Genomic DNA, 6,782 nt, shown 5'->3' with positions numbered 1-6,782 from the left:
GGCAGCTTTGATTACAGAGGCAGATTTATCTTGGCTGCTAACCAGGCTCTCAGTGCCTTGGATTGTTAGATTTTTAGCAGCATCTTCCGTTATTGAGACGGTATTACAATAGCCTTCCATCTGAGCATACCATTTCCTAACTGAGGCCCTTTGGGCTACCCCGTCAGGTTGGGGGCGGGGGGTGGGGCTCCCATTAGTGACGATTTTGATAACTTTGAAAGGGCTTCTTAATACAATATGCTCTTGTCATGCAATTTTTTCCTCTTCTAGGAGAGATAAGCTAACTACAAACAACCCCTTTTCCCAGGTAGTGTATCTTTTCTCAGCATCTTTGAAACCACAGGAATAAAAACCAAGAGGCCCCGTTGGACCCTCGGGACCCCACTGCCAAATGTGTACTGATAGCCCTGAGGAGGCAAATCCCCATTCCACCTGAAAGGGATCTGTGGGATGGATAGGGCCTAGTGCTTGGTGAGCTGTTGCCTCAAAAATCAGTAATTGCAATGCTTCTTCCTGAGAAGGAGTCCAATCCCATTTCATCCTTTTCCTCAGCAAGTCAAAAAGCGGCCTAGCAATTATTGAGAAATCTGGGATGTGTTTTCTCCAGAACGCTAATAGTCCTAGAGCTTGCTGGAGATCTTTCCTCAATTCAGGCCTTTGAATCTGATCTAAAGAGGTTAGGGTATCGGGTGGAATACATGTCATGCCTCCTTTCCACCAAATTCTCAAAATCTTCACTTCCTGAGAAGGTTTCTGAATTTTCTCTGTGGGTATCTGCAAATCAAGACTTTTTAAGTGAGAGATTATTTTCTGCTGATGTTTCCCTACTACCTCTATTTCATCCTTCCCCCCCTCCCCACCACCCCCCCCCCCCCAGAGTGTCTTAAATGTATTGATTATCAGCTACAGGATCAGCAGGATCAGGTTTGGGTATTTTTTCTAATTCCTGAACTAAAGCATGGTGGGCCAAAGTGGAGGAGTGTTTGTTGCCTTGGGGAAGCCTAGTGCAAGTGTATTTCTGTCCTTTCCCATGGGAAGGCAAAATGGTCCCTATCTTCTGGCTGTATAGGTATCATAAGGAAGATGTCTTTGACATCCATAGTTGCCATTGCCATGATTGAGTGAGCCTTTTCTTGAATTGATGTTATTAATTCAGCTAAGTTTGGGACCAGTGCTGTAAGAGGGTCTGTGTTGGCATTAAGCCTGCGAAAATCTACTGTAAATCTCCACTTTCCACTGGCTTTTCAGACTGGCCATACCGGTGAATTAAAAGGAGAATGTGTGTGAATTATTACCCCTTGGTTTCTCAAGTCCTGTAGAACCGCTTTGATACCTTCTCTGGCACCAGAAGGTAGAGGGTATTGTTTTACATTAGTTGTTTGATTATAGGGTAGGGAGGGTGCGGTTTGAAGCAGCCTAATGTTAAGTGGCAGTGTGCCAAAAGACCACAGAAATCCCTCAGAGTCTTCCCACTGCCTCCCAGCAAGGACACCCATTCCTAATCAATTATTTGGAATGTTCCCAATTACCATTTTGATGACTAGTTGATGCTCATTTCCAGGGCGCGTCAGTTTGGCTAAGGCAACATTCATAGATTCTGTAGTTCCCAGAGCATTAAGAACACAGCATTGTCTCTTAGTTGGAACAATTCCACACCTCTGGGCATCCTTTTTTGTTAGTGCAGAGATTTGAGCCCCAATGTCAATCAAAAAGGTTACTAGTAGCCTGTGGAGGCCCGTGATAGCTGGGCTTAATTTATATCCTGATTTATTTTTAGTGAGCATTCTTAAATAAACCCAAGCTCCGCCCCTTTGCCCGCCTGTAAGCGGCAGAGAGATTTGTTTCCCGAAAACCCTGTTGGTTTTGGTTCACTGCCTGTGTTCTGTGGGAGAGGCTGGGGGAGGGTTAGTTTTTGTCCCTGAGAAGGGAGGGGTGCACTGGGTTGAGCCAATGGATTCGGTTTTCGCTGGTGCCAATTATTTATTATTTTCTGCAATTTCTCAAGGGGCAAACCATCCATCACCTCTTTGGGGACCCACTTTTGAATTCCCAACAACCACCAACGGTGGCAGTTAGAGATCTGTTTTCCTTTCTCTATATTTTCACTGTGAGGAGCCCCAATAAACCAAACACCTTTGTTATTTTCTGATTTCTATGCCGGGGTTTTTATAGCTCCATATTGTCTACAATAATTAATTAGATCTACTGCAACTTCAGCTCATGTCCAAACTTTATGGCTACTGGCAGGTGAATCCGATTGAGAAGCTGAGGGCTGTGAGGGGGAAGAGTAGGGAGTGAAGCCAGGATCTCTAGGTCCACTTTGGTCAGGGGAATTCCTGAGGAACCTTATCTAGTCTTTCTACAGGATTCAAAGCCATTATGGTTTTCTGTAGAGTCATTGCTGTATGTTTAAGTGTTTCTGGAAGCCCATGAGTTCAATTGGTCATTAGTTCTGGCTTCACAGGTAATTGCATTGGGCATTCAAAACCAGGAACTAATTTCTTTTCATGAATCATTTGCAGGCAGGCGGCTTTGTGGACACTTTCTAAGAGCTGGTCGGTGGTGTCAACGATTGCCAGGGGGTCACCCCTTTCCAAAGGATTCATTCTCCCGGCCCAGAAAGACGCACCCTGTGTCAGGGACCATGCATCACTCTTACCTCCTTATCTCCTGTTATGAAGAAGGCTCCATGTCCCCAGTACCCACTGGCCTCCGGTTCATTTAATTTGATCTCCACCATCGAGGGACACTCGGAAGACATATTCTGTCTCTGATTCTTGTGGGAGGCGCCCGAATTCTTTTTACAGCTTAGCTAATTCGGTAGCACTGAACGGTATTTGTTTAGTTGTGATATGTGGGTCAAGATCCTCTTTCGGCAATGCAGAGAGACAGGGAGACCCACTCGGTAATCAGAATCCAATTTTATTGTGGGATACAAGCACTTATATACCATTTCAGGGAGACTAGTAATGTGTACTACAATGATTAGGTTAAAATCACATACACAAACTTACGCATATAACAACATCTCTTGCTTGCAGAGTTTAATGCGATTTTCTTTTGCCAGGAAACCCGTTTGATTTAATCTTCTTGCAATCCAGGTCTAATTTTCAAAGTTCCGTTTGTTTATGCCAAGGCATCCTGTTATCAAATCTCTTATGTTAACCAGGTCCAAAGTGCATCATCTGTCTTATGTCCCCCAACATTCCAACAATCCTCATCATTAATATAGTTCTATTCTGTTGGAACCAAGGGTCTCAAGTGAGGACAGCAGTATTCTCTCCAATTTTTTACTGCCTCAAGTTCCTGACGGGGATAGATTTGTTTCATGTCAGGAGTTTCCTTTTCCTCTGGCTCTGTAGAGGAATCAGTATGATGTGAATTCTTAGCAAGTTCCTCTCTAAGGGCAGCTCGCAACATATAGATCTCATTTCTATCTTCCTTTAATTCTTTCTGCAAAATTTCAACTAGGTTTTGAAGGGAATCTATTCTTGCTATTTCCTCGTTTCTTTGCTTTAAAAGGGTTTCTATGGCTGCTGTGAGACAAGCTGCCAAAACTGAGCAGAGGATGGTTTTATTTTTGCCCAGTTTAACTTCTGTTTCATGTTGTAAAGAATGAATTCTATCTATGACATTTTCTAAATTAAACCAGCTGTTCTCTGCCCAAACCTCCCCCCTTGGAGAAGGCTTGGCATTCTATTTAGCAAGCAGAGCAGAAAATTCAGCTTTAACTTTTGTGCTAGAGTTTTCAGTCATTTTATGAAGGGACCAAAACCATGACAGGGAGGTGCAAACTTAAGTTAGACAATCTCACAGCCTTTGCTGTGCTCCCCTTTGCTTCCCTGGCTGGGTGAAGAGACCAAATCTCCCTGGGAGGCCCTGCTTAGTTCCTTCAAGTTGTCCCTTCCTTCCCAGACAGTCCAAATTCACACATAAACAAAACCAGTTTCCCCTTTTGCGCTAAGAGATTTTTTGGGAAATTCTAAAGACAGAACCCCCAATAGAGTATGGGGGCGTATTTCACCTGGGCGTGCGCAGTTTGTGGGAAATTCGAAGAGCTTTCCTTGCTTTCCAGCTTCGTTCAACCCTTTCGCGATGAAGGGCTAGGTGTGGCTGAAGCAAATCGTCCTTCCCCTGTTACAGACTACTGTGACTGTGGTCACAAGGGTTTTCAGGATGAAGAAGAGACGAGAATGTTGGCTCCATGATCAGAAGGCTTGATTTATTATTTTATGATATATGTTACATTAAGACTATACTAAAAAGCAATAGAAAGGAAAAGGTTTCTTGAGAAGCTAGCTAAGCTAAGAATAGAAAAGAATGAATAACAAGGATCTGTGTCTCAGACAGAGCAAGAGCCAGCTCTGCCATGAGTGGTCAAGAAATCCAAACACCCACAGGAGACCAATCACCTGTTGCATTCCACAGCAGCAGATAACCATTGTTTACTTTGGTTGCTGAACTGCAGCTTGTCACAAGGAAAAATCCTAAGAAAGGATTTTTCATGAAAGATGTCTGCGACATGTCACCTTTTTTTATTTAGTTAAATTAAAAGGAAAAAGTGTTTGTAATTTTCTCTGCTGTACTCATGCCGAAGAAAAAGACAAACACTTGACAGGTTATCTGTTGCCAATCAAACTCCACTCAAGTGCTCCTGTGGAATGCACTGGGAATTTCTTCACCCGTAGAACATAAAATTCTATCATATTACTAAAACAATTCTATAATATAAGAAAATGCAAAAACAATGCAAAGAAAATTCAAGTCCAAGCAGCTGAGTTTCAGGAAAAGTCCATGGCTTGAAGATGTTCCTCTTTGCCATATCTGAAAGTTTCTTTTGGTCCTGAAACAGGCTTGCTACAGAAAAAGGTCCATCAATATTTATCAAAAGTCCATTGACAGTCTTCAAACAATTTTGAGAAAATTAGAAAATTTCTGAAATGTCTTGCCACAGCCCTTCATTGAACAACTTGGGCTGAAGCCAATCCCTGGCTCCTCAATGCCTCTGAGCTGCTGCCAGCTCTTTCACCCTTTTTTATTCAATTAAAAATTTTTTTTTTTTTTTTTTTTTTTTTTTTTTTGTTTGTCTTGTCGGAAAGAGCAGCAGCAGCAGCAGGGGAGCCAGAGAGAGGCCCTTGGGGGCCCTGGCCCATGTGGAAGGATCAGGAACCCCAGACCTGGCCCACTGAAAGGTGGCCCAGGACCAGAAGGGGGAAGCAAAGCCCCCAAACTCAACAGGAGGCCGGGAGGTGGCCCTGGCCCAAGCAACCAAGCCAGACAGCCCAGGCCCAGCCCCCGAGGCAGGCTCTGCATTGGCACAGACCCGCACCCTTTTGCCAGTACAATGGCAGAAGGGGTGACCAAACGCTTCCTTTCCCCAAAATCACCGAGGCATGCCGGCAATGGGAAGACAGAAGCTGTCCCGAGAAACTTCGTCTCGGGTCTGGGGATGTCCTTTCCCCACAGCAGACAAGCGATGCTCGCTTCCTGCTGTGCCCTCTGCCTCTGCAATGCAAATGCACCAGGTGTTCCTCCCATCTGCCTCACGGCACCACCGCCACCCGCTCTGGGCTGGGGACCAGGGGCAGAACTTTCGGGACCCACCTTCCCCTCGCCGCTGGGGCGCGCGAGGGGCGGCAGAGAGATTCGCATCCCCCAGGGGGAAACCCCGGACCAAACACCCCCCAACCCGCCAAGTATGCTGATCTTGAAAACAGGCAGTCGCGCTGCGCCCACAGCCAGCTGTCGGGCCATGCCTCCTCCACGGAAGGACAGGCTGACGCCCTCTTCCCCTGTCCCAGCTCCCCCCGTAGGGGCAGCCCCGGGACAACCCGAAAAACTCGGGGAGGAAGTCACGCTGGATGCAGGAGGCGCCTCTGCTGCTGCCGCCGGCTCCAAGGCAGCCTCTGACGCAGACATGGAGAACGGAGTCCCCGCAGGGGCGGGCAGCGGGGCCGCCTGGGGAGGCGGCGGGGGCGGCGGGGGCGGCACGGGGTCGGCAGCTTCTTCTGCGCCGGACTCTGACATCGGCCGCGGAACCGCAGTCGCAGAAGGCGGCGGGACGGCCGGGGGGAGCGGTGGATCGCTGTTGCCCAGCAACATCGGCGCAGCCGCGGGAAGCGGTGTCTCTGAGATAGATGCAGGCAGGGAAGCCGGTGGAACCGCGGCTGGAGCGCCCACAGGCTCCCCCGGAGGGGCGGCCGCGGGACGGGCCGCGGGGGGAACCGCCCGCACCCGCGGGGCGGGTTGGGGCGGCGCCCGCGGCGCTGGCCGGGGCGGTGCCCGTGGCGCTGGCCAGGGCGGTGCCCGTGGCGCTGGCCGGGGCGGAGCCGCCCATTCCCATCCCCCCTGAGAGCAACGGGAGGGGGGAACAAACGGCTCCGTCTGAGCATGCTCCGAAGACGCAGTAAAAAAAACTTCGGCTGCGGGCGAAACTTCGCCCCCCCACTGTGGTTCAGGGGGGCTGGAAAGCAGCAGATCGTCCCCCTCCAAAGGGTCTTCCCCCGGAATTGGGGGGAACGGGGCTTTGCCCTTGCAGTTAGCAATCCAGGGAAAAACAGCTGCTCTCCGTTTCAAGACTAGAAAGAGCTTCAAAAAGGTTGGATAAATCGAGGGGCATCCGAACCCCCGGTATAAAAAGAATTGGAAAATGGAGCCCATACACTCCCAGACAAACATATCGAGGGCATATAGCACATTCGTAAAAAACCCAAAGAGCTTCGCCCATCGAAAAAACTCATAGAGATCTACCTCCAACAGGAGAATTCTGTCCTCTTCACCCC

General features: G+C 48.3%; 1 pseudogene; it reads right to left on the bottom strand.

Annotated features, from left to right (window-relative positions):
- Positions 1-2,152: 2,152 nt before the first annotated feature.
- LOC136570956 (uncharacterized) lies at positions 2,153-6,337 on the bottom strand (annotated as a pseudogene).
- Positions 6,338-6,782: the final 445 nt, after the last annotated feature.

Source organism: Molothrus aeneus, unplaced genomic scaffold (assembly GCF_037042795.1).
Source record: "Molothrus aeneus isolate 106 unplaced genomic scaffold, BPBGC_Maene_1.0 scaffold_44, whole genome shotgun sequence".
NCBI classification, from domain to species: domain Eukaryota; kingdom Metazoa; phylum Chordata; class Aves; order Passeriformes; family Icteridae; genus Molothrus; species Molothrus aeneus.
Note: the sequence above shows the minus strand (reverse complement) of the source record. Positions and strands in the feature narration are given on the sequence as shown.